The sequence below is a fragment of the Cnephaeus nilssonii genome (genome assembly GCF_951640355.1).
Source record: "Cnephaeus nilssonii genome assembly, chromosome: 2".
Taxonomy (NCBI): Eukaryota; Metazoa; Chordata; class Mammalia; order Chiroptera; family Vespertilionidae; genus Cnephaeus; species Cnephaeus nilssonii.
The window spans coordinates 39837206-39852474 of NC_137073.1; the positions used below are offsets into that span (position 1 = coordinate 39837206).

Sequence of the window (15269 nt, forward strand, 5' to 3'; positions counted from 1 at the left end):
CATTATGTTGAAACTAGGGGCCCAGTGCATGAATTCGTGCACCTTAAAAGGAACTGTGGGCCGCGAGGCTGCAGTGGGCATAGGGGCGGGTCTCGGCCCATCCTCCCGCCACTGCCGAACCACGTGCTGATGGCGCCAGCCCCGCTCACACTTGCTGAGCAGGGGGAGGTGGAGAAGCCCTCATGGGTGATCAGGCCAGCAGCTGCTGCTCACACCCGCTGATAGTGCCGAGCGATCTGGACCGGCACCGGGCACTGGCAGCGGGTGTGAGCAGTGGCTGCCAGCCCCGATCGTGCCTCAGGAGCAGGTGGAGGTGGAGAAGCCCTGAGGGGCAATTAGGGCCAGCGCGGGGCTCCAGCAACAGGTGTGAGTGCCAGGCAGGACCATGGTGTTCAGGAGCAAAGAATTTTCAGTAACCACCAGAGGCTCGCCCCAATGACAGCGAACAGCACCCCGCCTTGGTCTGGCGCCCCCGCTCACTTGCTCCACCATCCCACCTGCTGCCAACGCCTGCCATGTTCTGCACACACCTCTTGATGGTCAGCACACATCATAGTGACCAGTTGTTTGGTTGTTCTGCGGTTCGGTCTATTTGCATATTAGGGTTTTATATATATAGATGTTGTCCAAGTAGTTTTTAGACAGTGGTTTTATGGGCCAACATCTTGATTAAGATGCTAAGCTAGAAATGTAGATAATTTTCATAGGTGTGTATGTCAGACCAACAAGTGTGCTTTTATTGATTGAAAGAGAACTAAAGATGGAATAATTATAATGCAGAAATAGGTACAAGGAAAGGATCTAACGGATCTCAAAAAGTAGCCAGAGACATAGGAGGAGAACTGGAGAGAGTGATGCTGATGGAAACTAAGAGAGGTAGACTTCCAGGAGATGAAGATCAACATTTTCAAATTTTGCAAATAAAGACTGAAAAGCGTCCATTGGGCTTTATAGATAAGAGGTCAAGGTGATCAAGGGAAAGAAGTTTTCAATGAAAAGATGGGGTCAATAGCAAAATTTTAGCTTGATGAATGAATGAAAGTGGGAAAATGGGATCAGCAGGGTGGTTACATTCAAGACTCTTAGTTATGAATAAGAAATCGAGGAAGCCTTGGGGTGAAGAGGATTTTTTTCTTTTTAGATGACATATGCTTAAACATGCTTAGAGATGGGGATTAAAGGCCATCTGGAGAAAGAAAACAATGAAGGGGGAAAGATTATTAAAGGAATGAGAACTATAGAAATGGGGATAACTAAGATCCATAGGCGTTTGAGAAATTAACCATGGACCAGAGGGAGGCGATAACTCTTCTCTGAGGTATACAAGAATGATTTGAATGCAGTTATGTTAATGTTATGGGTATGGCTGTGAGGGTCTAGGGGAGGAGGGCGTAAATTGTAGAAGTTGAAGTAGTTCTCTGTTCAGGTGACTGATAAAATGCAATTTCAAGTTGTAGTCAAAGAGAAGCACTGTCCTGAGCAGAAAAAAGTCACAATATTTTAATGAGAGGATGAAAAAGAGAGGAACTTAACTTCTTTGTCAAATAGAAATAGAACTGATAGGGATATTCTCCCCCCCAAGATTAGAGCCTAGAGCCAGGCCTGAAAATTCAAAATGGAGTAACCAAGATTATTGTCTCATCAATACAATAGATGCCACCTACTTAGCATTTCCTATGTGTCAGATTCCCTACTAAATGCTTTGCCAAAATGTCTTTTGTTTTAATCCTCTTAAAATCGTATTTAATATGTATCATTATCTGCATTTTCCTGATGAGAAAATTGAGGCTCATTAAAGTTAAATGCCTTGCCCAAATTCATACATCTATGAAGCAATATCAAAATCAACATTCTAAAACAGCCTGTGTCTCAAAAGCCTACACTTACGAACAACATTCTGTTTTATTTGGATAGAACTTCAGAGTACTCCAAACTTTGGCCAAGCTAATTGGGTAATATGATAGTATCTATTTTATGTTCTAATTCATATAACTAATTTCTAAATTTTTTCCACAGTTCAATAATGATTACCTGTGACCTTGAGTATGATAAACAGGTTGAGGGAAGAGGACTCAGTGGAGGAAAAAAGAATGTGAGAGAAAGCCAGGAACCCAAGAATTGAAACTTTAATAGAGAGATCTCTCATTTTTTTAAAAAAACTGAGGGAAATCAGTAGAATAATTGCTGAGCCAGAGGTCATTCTGTTTGGCTATTGTCCTTGCTGACCTCTCCAGTTTCTTAATGGGTTTCTTTACTTGGAAATCTCACAATTCTGGGTCCTCTTCCCAACAAAACTCTCCTCATAATTCTTGAATTACTTCATTTAGCTAAGTATTACCTGTAATTTTTCCATTTTTGATGTTCTTTGCAAATAAAGAGTGCTATGCTCTGGGTAGTTGTCCAGGAGACCTCTTACAGTGACATAAGATATATAATAGATTAAAAGCAAAAACAAAAAAAAAGAATACACATATCAACACACTCATGGATGTTCTACTACATTGGAGAATAGCGTCAGTTTTCAAGTAAATTTAAATACTTGTAAAATTAGAGCGAAATCACCAAATTACCTTAGAATCTGAATTTCCAAATGATCTTTACAATTAGAGTTAACATTTGCTGTTAATGTTCCAAGGAAAGAATTAGTAAGTAGATGGCTATAAACTTTTGAACAAAAAAAGGGTTTCTGTTATTAATTCCCCTTAAGAAATTTAGCCTCAAGAAGAAACCCTAACCACAAATTATTTTTAAAGGTAAAACATGTCAATAGTTGAATCAATATCAGTACCATTACAGAGCCCATATTTTTCTCTCTTTTTATGACAACAGCAAATCAGGTCATCCCAGCATCTCACCTTTCAGTCCAGGAGCTCCGTAGTCAACATGATTATTTTACCCACAGCTTTAAAAGCCACAATCAAAATGACAAATCTGTACATTATTTGACCATGTCTGCAAGTGATTTGGACATTCCTTGTTAACACTGAGAGACCACCATGTGTTCTAGGCACTGTTTGTGAATCTGTCCACCTGATTAGTTCGTGTTCTTTGTAATAACCCTGATAGCACTGAACATATGTTGTGGGCAAAAGCTGTAAAGCAAAAAAATAAAACCCAGAGTTCACCCCATCTATCTTTGTCACCTTTAATGCCCACACTTATTCAGTTACTGAATAAGGAGGTGAAAGATTTGGATTATTATACTTTTAGTATTTTTACATGTAATAAAAGTAGTCTGATGAATTTGAAACTAGAAGGAAACCATAAAAAATGACCACTCATTTTACTCAATTTAAATTCATAGCCTAGAACACTGTGGCTAATAATTAGCTGTAGCTAATGAAACAAGGCACATGTAATTGACAAGACTGTACCAGAAAGGCACACTCTATCATTTTCAGATACGGTGCACTGCATATGCCAGAGTTTTATAAAAAGGAGAGGCTTGAACTAGGCGGAATCTCCACAAGGGAAAATAAGTCTTCCATTTTAGAAACACATGGTAGCTCTATAGATTCTTTATGTGATTTTTAAATGTGTCTGACATTTTTATTAATGTGTTTAAACCAATGTTTACCTAAGCAAGATCATTCTCCAGTACATTTTGCTAAAAGTTCTCCATTAACCACGTGTTTTATCTTTGGACTTTACAATCTGACAAATAAAAAATTCCAGCATAGCATGTTGTGCACACAGGTTTACTCAAGCACAACTGTTGTAATCACTTGGGGCTGCTGAGTTCTCAGTGCAGCTGGTTTGTTGTAAATCAATTACAGTCATTTCCTAAGGATTATGAATCACACTTTAAGAATGTGCTCTTATGTGTCTTAATTTGACATTGGTAAAATTCCACTGGATTATAGAAGCAATGTAGGGTTTTATTACAAGCCTGAGATGAACCTTATTAAAGGGCTAGGATATTCATTATTCAAGTCATGTCTGCACTTCATTAGAAGCTGTGTTATGAATAAGTTACTCATACTCAACACTGATTTTATAACATCTGAAACCAAACATCAGTACCAAGCATAGGATGGAAGAAATAATTTGTCCAATCTTTAGGTCATCCTGCAGAAACAAAAGTATATAAAGAGTAGATAAATTATTTAAAATATGAGCTTAGATAATAATCCCTTAACACTCAACCTCTCAAAACATAACTCTGTCAATTGTGTTGATTTCCTTAAAGACATATTTTAAAATATTAAATCTGTCTTAGATATGCTATACTAAGAAAATATTGGGTTAATAAAACGCAGCTCTTAATGTTTGGGAAAGTATGAAAATGATAGCATATATATTCCGCCCCCCTTCCCCCCAACCTATATTGCAGCACTTTAAGTAAACAAGGAAAAAGGCAAACTAAAAGTGGATAGGTTACTAAGAAATACTAGCACAGTATTCAGGAAGTACAAAAGAGCATAGAAACGTATGTTCAGAGCAACCCTGGAGAACCTTTAGCTTTTACAACCTGACAAGGCTGAGTGCTGAACAAGGAAATTACTGAGTACTCAGGGTCAGTAGTCATCTGCCTCACAGAGTGAAGCACCAATGTTTACAAAGAATCTTTGTTCCCCTTTTTTCTTTCATCTGTTGTCTTTTTATAGCAAGGAATGTCTGAAAAGGATGCTAGCTAAAGCAAAAGGAATGCTCTTCTAGCTAGCATTCTTGACCTGAATTTCTTATCAAACCATCTTCATAAACATGTTATCGCTGTTTAGTGGTAATTTTAATTGCATGTCTCATGCCAGCACAAGATACAGGCAGAATACTTCTCCCTTATGCTTTATCAGGATGTCTTTTTTAAAAATAACAGCAGAAATGGGTTATTTACTATGGACTTAATGATTACAGTTAATGAATACCACCACATGCCAAAAGAATTTCATAGGTCAACACATCAAAGGAATCATTTTGACATTATTGCATTTATAAACAAAAATAAAATGCTATACACTCAGCCTTTCATTTTTCTTTTCAGTGTAAAAATAATATATTCAAATTAAATGTTGCATCTTTAAGTGATTTTAAAGCATTTTTAAATGACAAGCTGTGGATACATTTAATGTTCTCTTTTATCTGGGTTAAACTCTGTTCATATTCTGGATGTATTTTAACCTTAACAATAACAAGTAATAAGGACCTCAAGAGCCTGTTTAATCTCCTTTGACCCAAAGATAAAGGGCTTGAGAAAGTTGAACTCATGATTTTTCATGATCCATGGGAAACCAAGGATAGCAGTTGAGCAATTTCATCATCTTTAAAAGCAAGATATATCCACAGAAGCTATTCTGTAAGAGTAATTTAGAGACTTTCGTTAGGTCCACTTATTCTTTTGAGTTATTAAGAAATCAATTTGTAAGTAGCCTCTGTAGTATAATAAAATTTTCTTTTACAACATTTTGTTAAATGTCAACATTTATATTAGTCTTCATCATTATCTTTTCCTTTCAGTATAAACACTGTCAGAGAATTAATTATTATGAAGCTCAATTTCACTCTTAGAGCATAAGTTAAAAAAAAAAAGTGGTACCATGACAGGAATACTTAGAAATAGGTTATTTTCTGGCTCTTTCAGTAATGCTAAGATGTTTAAATCCTTGATATAACTCCTTAACATTCTACAAATTTGTATATTAAAGACTATAATAAACATGTGCTAAATATTAAGGGAATTACAGGGAATATTATGTTAAAAACTTACCTTTTCACAATCAAAATTAAAATTGTGCACATGAAATGAAAGCTATTAATGATGTAGATTTGATAAACAATATTGAATTCATGTTTAGTGTTACCGGGAATTCCTTAACTTGAATCAGTGCCCTTTCCTAGAAATCTCCTTAAGCCTGTCCTCAGCATCAGGGCATAAATCTTTCATAACTGTTTCCTCATTCCCAAATCCACATTTTCCCCCTTTTCATAATAGCATTAACTTCTATTTTTGAAATTTAGTCCTCATTTATACTTTAATAGTTATAGCTGATTTTTTGGCTTATATTATTTTATGATTCTCTATGTTGACTTTATAAATCATGCTCATTATTTTATTACTTTCTATCAGTGTTTTCCTCAGTGGCCATTTCTGTTCATTTGATCCATTACAATGATGTTGTATTGCTTCCACTGCTATAGCAGTATTTTGCACTCATGTATCTATTTCATTGTGTTTGCTTTCTAGTTTTCAGGAATTTCTCATCATTTCTAGCCCATTTATGGCTATTTTTTTTATTTGTCAACTTCTTTGTTTTAATCCTCTTAAAATACTTCTCATTAGATTTTAGTTGGGGAGTTACATAAATAAGGTGTAAGTCTTCTGAGTACACAATTGTGATACAAATTTGCCACAAACAATTTGAAACATATTAGAGCCTAATCTATAATGATAAAAGTGTAATATGCAAGTCGACTGAACGGCTGCGCTATGACACCCACTGGCACCAAGCCAGCCAAGGCAGGTGCGACGTGATTGGTCAGGGGGGCCTCACCATCACCCCATGTTTGCCCTGCAGAGGGAGGCCGAGGTTACCGGCTGGTGGGGTGATCAATCAGGGGGCTCCACGAGCACCCCAAAGAGGGAAGCCCAGGCCACTGACTGGTGGGCTGTGGCAAGTGGGCGGGGCCTCCCTTTGTGGGGGCGATCCATTGCGGAGTCCCGGCCAGGTGGGCAGGGCCTACCTCTTTGTGGCAAAGAGGGAGGCCCGGGCTACCCGGCCAGTGGCACTGTGGCAGGTAGCTGGGCCTCATTTGCGGGGGCGATCCATCACGGAGGCACTGTGGTGGGTGGGCAGGGCCCTCCTCTGTGGGGTGATCTATTGTGGAGCTCCTAGACTGCAAGAGGGCGCAGGTTGGGCTGAGGGACCCCTCCCCCACTGAATGCACGAATTTCATGCACCAGGCCTCTAGTTAGTTTTATAATAGGAAATTATTAATCATATATCTATGGACTTGTAGGAAGATTGTATTTTTCTTTGTGTATAAATCCCTGTATCCTAGTATAGGACTGAATATTATATGTGTGCTTAAATGTGTATTTATGTGTGTGTGTGTGTGTGTGAAAGAGAGAGAGAGGTTATTTACCTCATTGTTACAATTAAACTGACATCCCTGGATGTAACTATTATATTTAAGATATTTATAGCTAAATATCTTATATTCAAACTGCTTATATTATATAAGCCAATGAAAGTAAGAGAAGAACAAAATTAAAGGAAAAGATAAGATCATAAAGGAGTATTTCAGAATAGACAAGGTAAGCTAATGAAAAAATAAAAAGTAAATATTCCTATGTCTCTCGATATGACCATATGTCTATAAGTTGTACTTTGTTATATTTTTTCAATTCAAGTTTTAAATTTTAAAAACTCATGTTCTCATTCTCATAATTATCTTCATGATCAATTCTGGAGCTTTTTTCCATAGAAAAATAAAAATGTCAAATAAAATTGTTTAGTTCTGGTATGATAAATAACATTATACTTTAAACTAGCATTGAAGTTTATTTAAAATATCTTAAAAATAATAAAGGAGAAAATAATTGTTAAAATATCTCTTATAGAAGGCCAAGTTAAAAACAAAAAGTACTCGAAGGCTCATCCCAGTGAGGTTTTTCCATCTAAATAATATAGTGATTGAAGAGGAAAATATAAGAATGAAATGATAATAAGTACAGTTGCCACAAGAATCATTTTTTTTATTGGATAGATATTGTCATCACTTGATAAAAACTTCACTGATCACCCTCTGGTGATTTTCTCCTTTACTTCCCATGAAAGGAAGAGCAAATGAGAAAAACTAAAGAGCATTTCAGAAGTGAGTCACACAATTCTTAGAAATCCACGTATTAAGAAAGCCAGTGTACTCCTTGGAGACAAATGGTTGGGAGAGTCAGCAACAGTTGGGAGCTACATCAACAGAGTTCTCCGGAGATAAGCCCTTCTTCTGTAAATAGAATACTGAAAGTTGGGCTTTTCGTTCTGATCCACAGGCTCGAACAGCCCAGAACAGACCATGCATCTGTGGTGTGAGAAAAGCAGAAACAGCTCCGGACTGTGGCATCTGGACTCTAAAACATAAAGGATAGATATCTAAAGGGCTCTGTTCACAGCAAAATAGAAAGAGACTAAAATAAGTAAAGTTTAATGTAAAACTTACAATTATATAGATATTTACATTTATTTTGCTTTTCTTCTGTACTGTAGGGCCTACATTATTTCTATTAATTGAAATTAATTGAAATTTTTACAATTTCTATTTAGTAAGTTCTTACTAAGTACCATGCAGGTGCTATGATAAATGTGGAGCACAGGCATGGTCTCTGCATTCATGGAATTAACAGTTAACAGGGCTTAGGGTATTAAACACTCAATTAAAAAATAGACTAATAAATGCCACAGTAAGGAAAGCCTGGGTACTGTAGGAGCTGATCGCGGGGCTTCCTCCCTGAGTCTCGGAGTAGGGTGAGGTTTGGGAAAGGTTTCTTAGAGGAAGTGATTACTGGATAACTGAATGAAAAAAAAAAGAGTTAGCTTGATAGAGAGCAAAGTTGAGAGAGGTAGAAAGAGGAGGAACATTGCTTAAAATAAAGAAAACAACATGTGCAAAGTCTGTGAAACAGAGCAAAGCTGAGAGACGTTAGCTATAACTGGACAAAAGGGTGTGAGGCAGGGAAGAGGGGTAGCCAAAGCCAAAGCCATTCAAGGCCAAGTGATAAAGGGCTTCTTGGCCATCCTAAGGTATTTAAAGGATCCTAAGGGAATGGAAAGCCACTGATCCCTTTTAATTAGGGATCGTCTTTACTAGGTTTCTGATTCAGAAAGATCACTCTGTTTGCTACGTGGAAAATGTGCTGGGGAGAAGCAAGCCTGCAGGAATGGAGAGCTGTTAACAAGTTTTTGTTGTAATCTATGTAAAATATGATGACAGAACTAGAGGATTCGTGCACTGGTGGGGTCCCTCAGCCTGTCCTGTGGGGATCGGGCTGAAATCGGCCCAGTGCACAGATTCATCCAGGGCGTGTCTGGCCCTTCTCGCCCAGTCCCAATCTGCCGGACCCTAGCAGCAAGCTAACCTACCGGTTGGAGCATCTGCCCCTGGTGGTCAGTGTGCATCATAGTGACTGGTTGAACGGTCGAACAAATGGTCCGGCACTTAGCATATTAGGCTTTTATTATATAGGATGGTGTCTCACACTGGCATTGTGGCAGTATGGATGGAACTATTTGGACAGTTTAGGACATGGAAGGTAAACCTTGAGAGGATTTGGTAATTAATTATATGTGGCAGGCTGATCAGTCAATCATGGTACTTAGATTCCTGACAAGGGCAACATGGAGAACAGTGATGTAATTCACTAAGTTTGGACCCATTATGTATCATCAGATCAATTTTATAATTTAGTGTAACTATCAATTGGCCTGTGTCCTCCATTCTAGAATGAAGGACATTGAGCCTTAGAGAGTCTGGATGACTGACTTGTATGACATCCCTAGTTACTAAGTGGCATGTTATATCTCAATCTAATGTTCAGGTATTTGGGAGATATGGCATTTTTACCTTCCATCATTTGCATCTCAAGTTATCCTAATTATTTAATTCATTCATTTGATTGTCAGTGTACATTCATTGCATTTATAATGGACTAGAGGCCTGATGCACGAAGATTCGTGCAAGAATGGGCCTTCCTTCCCCTGGCTGCCGGCACTGCCTTCTCTCTGGCCAGAGCCGCCTTTCTGCTTTCCCACGCTGCCCAGAGGCCCGGAGTGGCTGGGGTGGTGCGGAACGCCTGCATTGTCACCATGGCGATGACGCAAGCATCCCACCCCCGGCCACTCGGCGCCTGTGTATGCAAATTAACCCTCCATCTTTGTTGGGTTAATTTGCATACTCAACTCCTAATTGGCTGGTGGGCGTTGTGAAGGTATGGTCAATTTGCATCTTCCTCTTTTATTAGTGTAGATAAACACTTGAGAATTAAAGTCAACAAAGTACAGTTCCTGTCTTTAAGGAGCCTGCAATCTAGATTCCCAATTTTGCAGCAAGTAGTGACTAGGCAGAAATACCCTGGTTGAAACTTGCCTTACAACTACATACTTATTTTGTGGGAAACATTAAGTTCTAAAGCATTGTCTGAGGAGCAGTGTTAAATTTGACAGTCTTCTGGTGTTTTCTTTTTTTTATTATACTGGAAAAATTTTTTGAAAGGGAAAATGGGTATTGTGGCCAAGTGAGCTGGTTGCCTTTTAATATCTATTCTCCTCCACCAGAATCCCAATGTTTAACTCGGCAGTTGACACACCACTTAAAAACTACATTTCCTAGCCCATCTTGCAGCTAGGTATGGCCATGTGGTTCTGAACAATGAGAAACAAGGAGAGCTATCCTGCGGGACTTCTAAGATGCCTCCTTGAAGAATGGACATACACATTTCTCCACCTTTTCCCTATCCTGCTTTGGGAGTGCAGGTGCAGCAGCTGGAGCTTGGGCAGCCAGTTTGGACTATGTAGGTAAGGATGATATTCCAGTAGTAACACAGCTGTGAGCTGGAAGACACTTGATGATGATGATAACGCAGAGCTCCCCATGGAAGTCTGGGATTGGAAACATCAGACTTTCATGTGAAAAACATAAATTTCTATTTGTTTTAATCATGTATAATTTTTAAATAAGTATTCAAAAACTATTCCTAAGTTATACTTCCCTAAGCAACAAACGAAAGAATCTGCGACTGTTTTGGAGATAATTAAACCTCAGCTAAGGAATTGTCCCTGCACTTATTAAAAAGACAACCCCAGGGTAAATACTGTAAGAACTCTTGTATTTTTGTTATGTAAGTGGAGAACCAGGAGCAATCAGAAAATTCACAGGCTGTGGGGAAAGGTTGCATGATTTTGTCTCCCAATATACTCAGAAAAGCAAGTTACGTGTGAGATGACATACTCTGATGTTTGTGCTCTGGGAATACAGCAGCAGTGATGTGGCCCAAGAATACTAAATCCCAGCACACACGTGAAAAAGAAATACAGATCTTCTTCACAGGTCTCTTCCCATAAGCTGAAGGTACATCTCTCTTAGTCAAAGACTAGGAAATGACCAGCAGTCCAGTAGTTCTCAGCAGTAACCCAGTTATTTCTCTGTATTCCTTGTCTTACCTGTCCCTTTATCAGCTTATCTATAGGAGATGAATTGGCAAATGTGCCATATAAGTAGTTTTGGCTTTGTTTTGTCATCTTGATTACTGTTCTAGTCAGATCCAGTCTCCATCCTATATAATAAAAGGCTAATATGCAAATTGACCAAATGGCAGAACTACATCAGTTGCTATGTCGCACACTGATCACCAGGGGGCAGGCACTCAATTCAGGAGCTGCCCCATGGTGGTCAGTGCTCCAGAAGCCAGGCTCACGGCTGGCAAGTGCAGCGTTGGTAGCGGGAGCCTCTCCCGCCTCCACGGCACCTCTAAGGATGTCCGACTGACAGCTTAGGCCCACTCCCCATGGCAGTCGGACATCCCCTGAGGGCTCCCGGCTGAGGGCCACCCTCCCCCCCCAGTGTACGAATTTTGTGCACTGGGCCTCTAGTTTCTTTATAAGAAGAAAGTTGTATATAAAGAAAAGACTTACTATTTATTTCAAAAGGTTAATAATTAAGTGCTCATTTTAATAGGTTTATTTGAACTTTCAAAAATGCTATACATTTATTTAAACAAAACTTCTTTTCTATATAGAAGGAGAGAAAAAAATCAAAAGCATAAGTTCCCCCCATATTCTGGAATATTTTAACATACCAAATTCAATAATAAAACATGGCAATAGATCTACATTTTTGGTACTGAAGATATATGACAAATGATGTTTTCTACCTTATTATATATCTTAGTAGAAGAATGAGCACAAAAATTGATTTATGATTATATCATAAATCCTTTATCAATTGTGATCATATGTGCATGGCATAAGAATTAACTTTACACTATTTCTGGGAGAAAATAAATTATTGATAAAAGAGGTAATCACTCAATACTCAGGATATCTAACAGGTAATTGATCTGCAGCTTTATCTTCTTTATTCTTATAAGAATAATTGTCCATAAGTGACAAACGTTGCCAACTATTTTTTTCCCTAGACAATATAATTGTGAAATAGCCAATTAGATTCAGAGTTTCAGATCAATATTTTGATAGCTCTTCAAGATGAAGTATTCTTTTGATAGTGGCCAAAATTAAGGGCTACATTAAGAGAAAGATTTTCAATAAGTGATTTAGCACTGTGACTAGCACAGTGTATTTAATGATATGTCTATAACACTGCCAGAGCATTAAGTGGAATTTACTAACAAATGCTGTTACAGTTTCACTTCTGCTTTGATGATTTGCTTTACATTAATATAAATGAGGTAAAATTAATACCAGCTCATAGTATAGCAGCCCATTTAATTGGGTTGAATTTGTTTAAGTAATGAATTTAGTTTCAATGATAATGAGACCATTTGTTATTTTTAATTTTAGAACAAATAATTCTGTGTACACTTTTTAATTTATCCATTTATTTCATTCATATGTAAGGCAAAACATCTTAAATATTTAGAAAATCAGTTTTTAGTAAAAATATTTATTTTATATAATAAAAAATAAGTCCTGAGGAAAATGTCATTTATTTTTTAGGAATACTACCTGGAAATAAAAAATACCCCATTTTCATTGTAACTAAGAGTATGTCACTGTATTTATCACTAAGCATTCCCACTTGCTTTATATCAGAAAAGTATATTTGCTCATTTGTTCCTCACATGTGCTTACCCAGAGAAGACTGTATTTACTTTCAATGGAGCCTGTGACTAAACATGAGGAGTCACTTGAAAGAAATCTAATGAAAAAAAAATAAACTGGTGAATAAAATAGAATCAGGGGCATGGAAACATGAAATCGACTGCTGAATCTCAGAGGGAAGGAGGGTGGGGGAGGGGTGGGGAGAGATTAACCAAAGATCTTACCTATGGACACAGACAAAAGGGTGGTGAAGGCCTGGGGCAGGGCAAGCCAGGAACTGGGTGGAGGGGGAGAATGGGAGGGAAAAGGGAGGACATCTGTAATACTCTCAACAATGAAGATTTAGTTTTTAAAAATCACTTGTAGCCCTAACCGGTTTGGCTCAGTGGATAGAGTGTCAGCCTGTGGACTGGAAGGTCCCAGGTTCGATTCCGGTCAAGGGCATGTACCTTGGTTGCGGGCACATCCCCAGTAGGAGGTGTGCAGGAGGCAGCTGATCGATGTTTCTAACTATCCCTCTCCCTTCCTCTCTGTAGAGAATCAATAAAATATATTTTTAAAAAAATCACTTGTATTGAACTACAAAAAAAACAAACATCTTTCTAAAAATGTTTTACTTAAGGAGTAAAGCAAAAAAATAAAATGAAATACCCCCAAATCTCCAAGTTAGATATTTTATTTTTTAAATGTAATACTGCTTTTATTTAACTTAAAAAACATTTCAGCATTCTAAACATACAAAAAATAACAAAACGTTGCAAATTGTGTTTAGCACAGAAGGTTCTTGAACTTTCATTGATGCAGTGACTCTTCACTTTGTTGACAATGAAGAATTGTGCAATTTGTTTTAAAACAGTTTAAAACTACCACACTTCACTAAGAAAGATCCAAACATTTCTCATGCCATCTGACCCCCTCCCCCCTCCCACCCGCTTTTCCACAGTTAAGAATGGCAGGATGCTATGTCACTATATACAAAAACAAGACCGCCTGAAGCTCAATGGATGTCCCAGTGTCCACAGGTCCAGCCTCACAGTGCACACCCTGAGCTAAAGCCCCTCCACAAGGCATCTTCCCCGCAGCCCAACGCCAAGCAAAGAGCATCAAGAGCTTGTCTTGGTTGTTTGTGTTTTTTACAAACTATAGAGATGTACAGTTGAGAACTCAGGATTTCCAGCCAATAACCAAATAGTTAACACCACCTTACAGATAAAAAAAAGAAAAGAAAATGGTAGAAACATCTTTAAATGCCTTGTCACATCAACAGCAAAGTGCACAGAGTGAGAACACGAGAGCCTTTTCATTTTAAAAATGTTTGGAAATATGTACAACTTTGATACAGTTTCTGAGTGCTCTGGGCACCCATGGCCACTTCATGCAAACCACTGGTATTTCTAGAGCACTCTGAGAGACTACATATGATCATGATCCAATCGTGTAATTAATCCTAATGAGGGCAACAGACACCTCTGAAATAAGAGCTGTGTCAATTACGGCATTCCCCTACACTAAGGTATTCACAAGGAGACAGATAAACAGTTTTTTTTAAAATTCATCCTCCTCCTCCTCTTCTTCCTTCTCCTCTTCTTCATCTTCTTCCACCTTTTCCCAGACAACTTTACCGATACCCTTTGCGCCATCAAACTTGCCTTTAGACTTATATAGTTGGCGACATCCTTCTCATACTTCTCCTTCAGCTTTGCAGCCTTATTGTTGTAAGGTTGCTTTTTTGCTGTCACTTAAATTATTCCACATCCCACCCAGCTTCTTTGCCACATCTCCAATAGAGACTCCAGGGTTTGTGGATTTGATCTTGGGGCGGAATTCCGAGCAGAAAAGGAAAAATCCAGACGGTGGCCTTTTGGGGGCATTTGGGTCCTTCTTTTTCTTGCCTCCTTTAGCTGGTCCATAATCCTTCATTTCCTGATCACAGCGGCCTTTGCCATCTCATCAAATTTAGATTTATCTTTTGCCGACATTGTCTTCCACCTCTGAGAGCACTTAGAAAATTCTGCAAAATTGACTGGAACTTCTGGGTTTTTCTTCTTATGTTCCTCTCTGCATCTGCACAAAGAAGGCATAAGCAGACATCTTCACCTTTGGCTTCTTGGGGTCACCTGTATCCATCCTGACCATATTGTTCACTAGCCTGGGCAGCGCAGGGCACAACGCCAGGCTCAGTGCTCCCCAGCCTCGTGCTAGCTGCCTCCAAGTGAGATATTTTAAAGCAACAGAACAGAAAATAGAAAACATGGCTAAAATGATGAGCAAATAAAGAATACACACTATTATCACTTAAAGGTTGATAAGAGCAGGTGACAGTGTTAAGTTCTGAGAAAGAGGTGTATATTGCAGTGATGAGTCCATGTTCTGATCATGGTTACAGAAGTAGGCAAAGGGTCAGAGTGGACAAAAAGCTCAAATCATTCCTGTGCTTAATTGTCAACATGTTTCTAAATTCCAAAAATCAAAACAAAACAGAACAACTCTCCCCACCCCCCA

General features: G+C 38.4%; 1 pseudogene across 1 annotated transcript; it reads right to left on the reverse strand.

The window, feature by feature from the left end:
- Positions 1 to 14312: 14312 nt before the first annotated feature.
- Positions 14313 to 14894, reverse strand: LOC307110619 (high mobility group protein B3-like; annotated as a pseudogene). The gene has a single exon. The product of its transcript is annotated as a high mobility group protein B3-like (transcript).
- Positions 14895 to 15269: the final 375 nt, after the last annotated feature.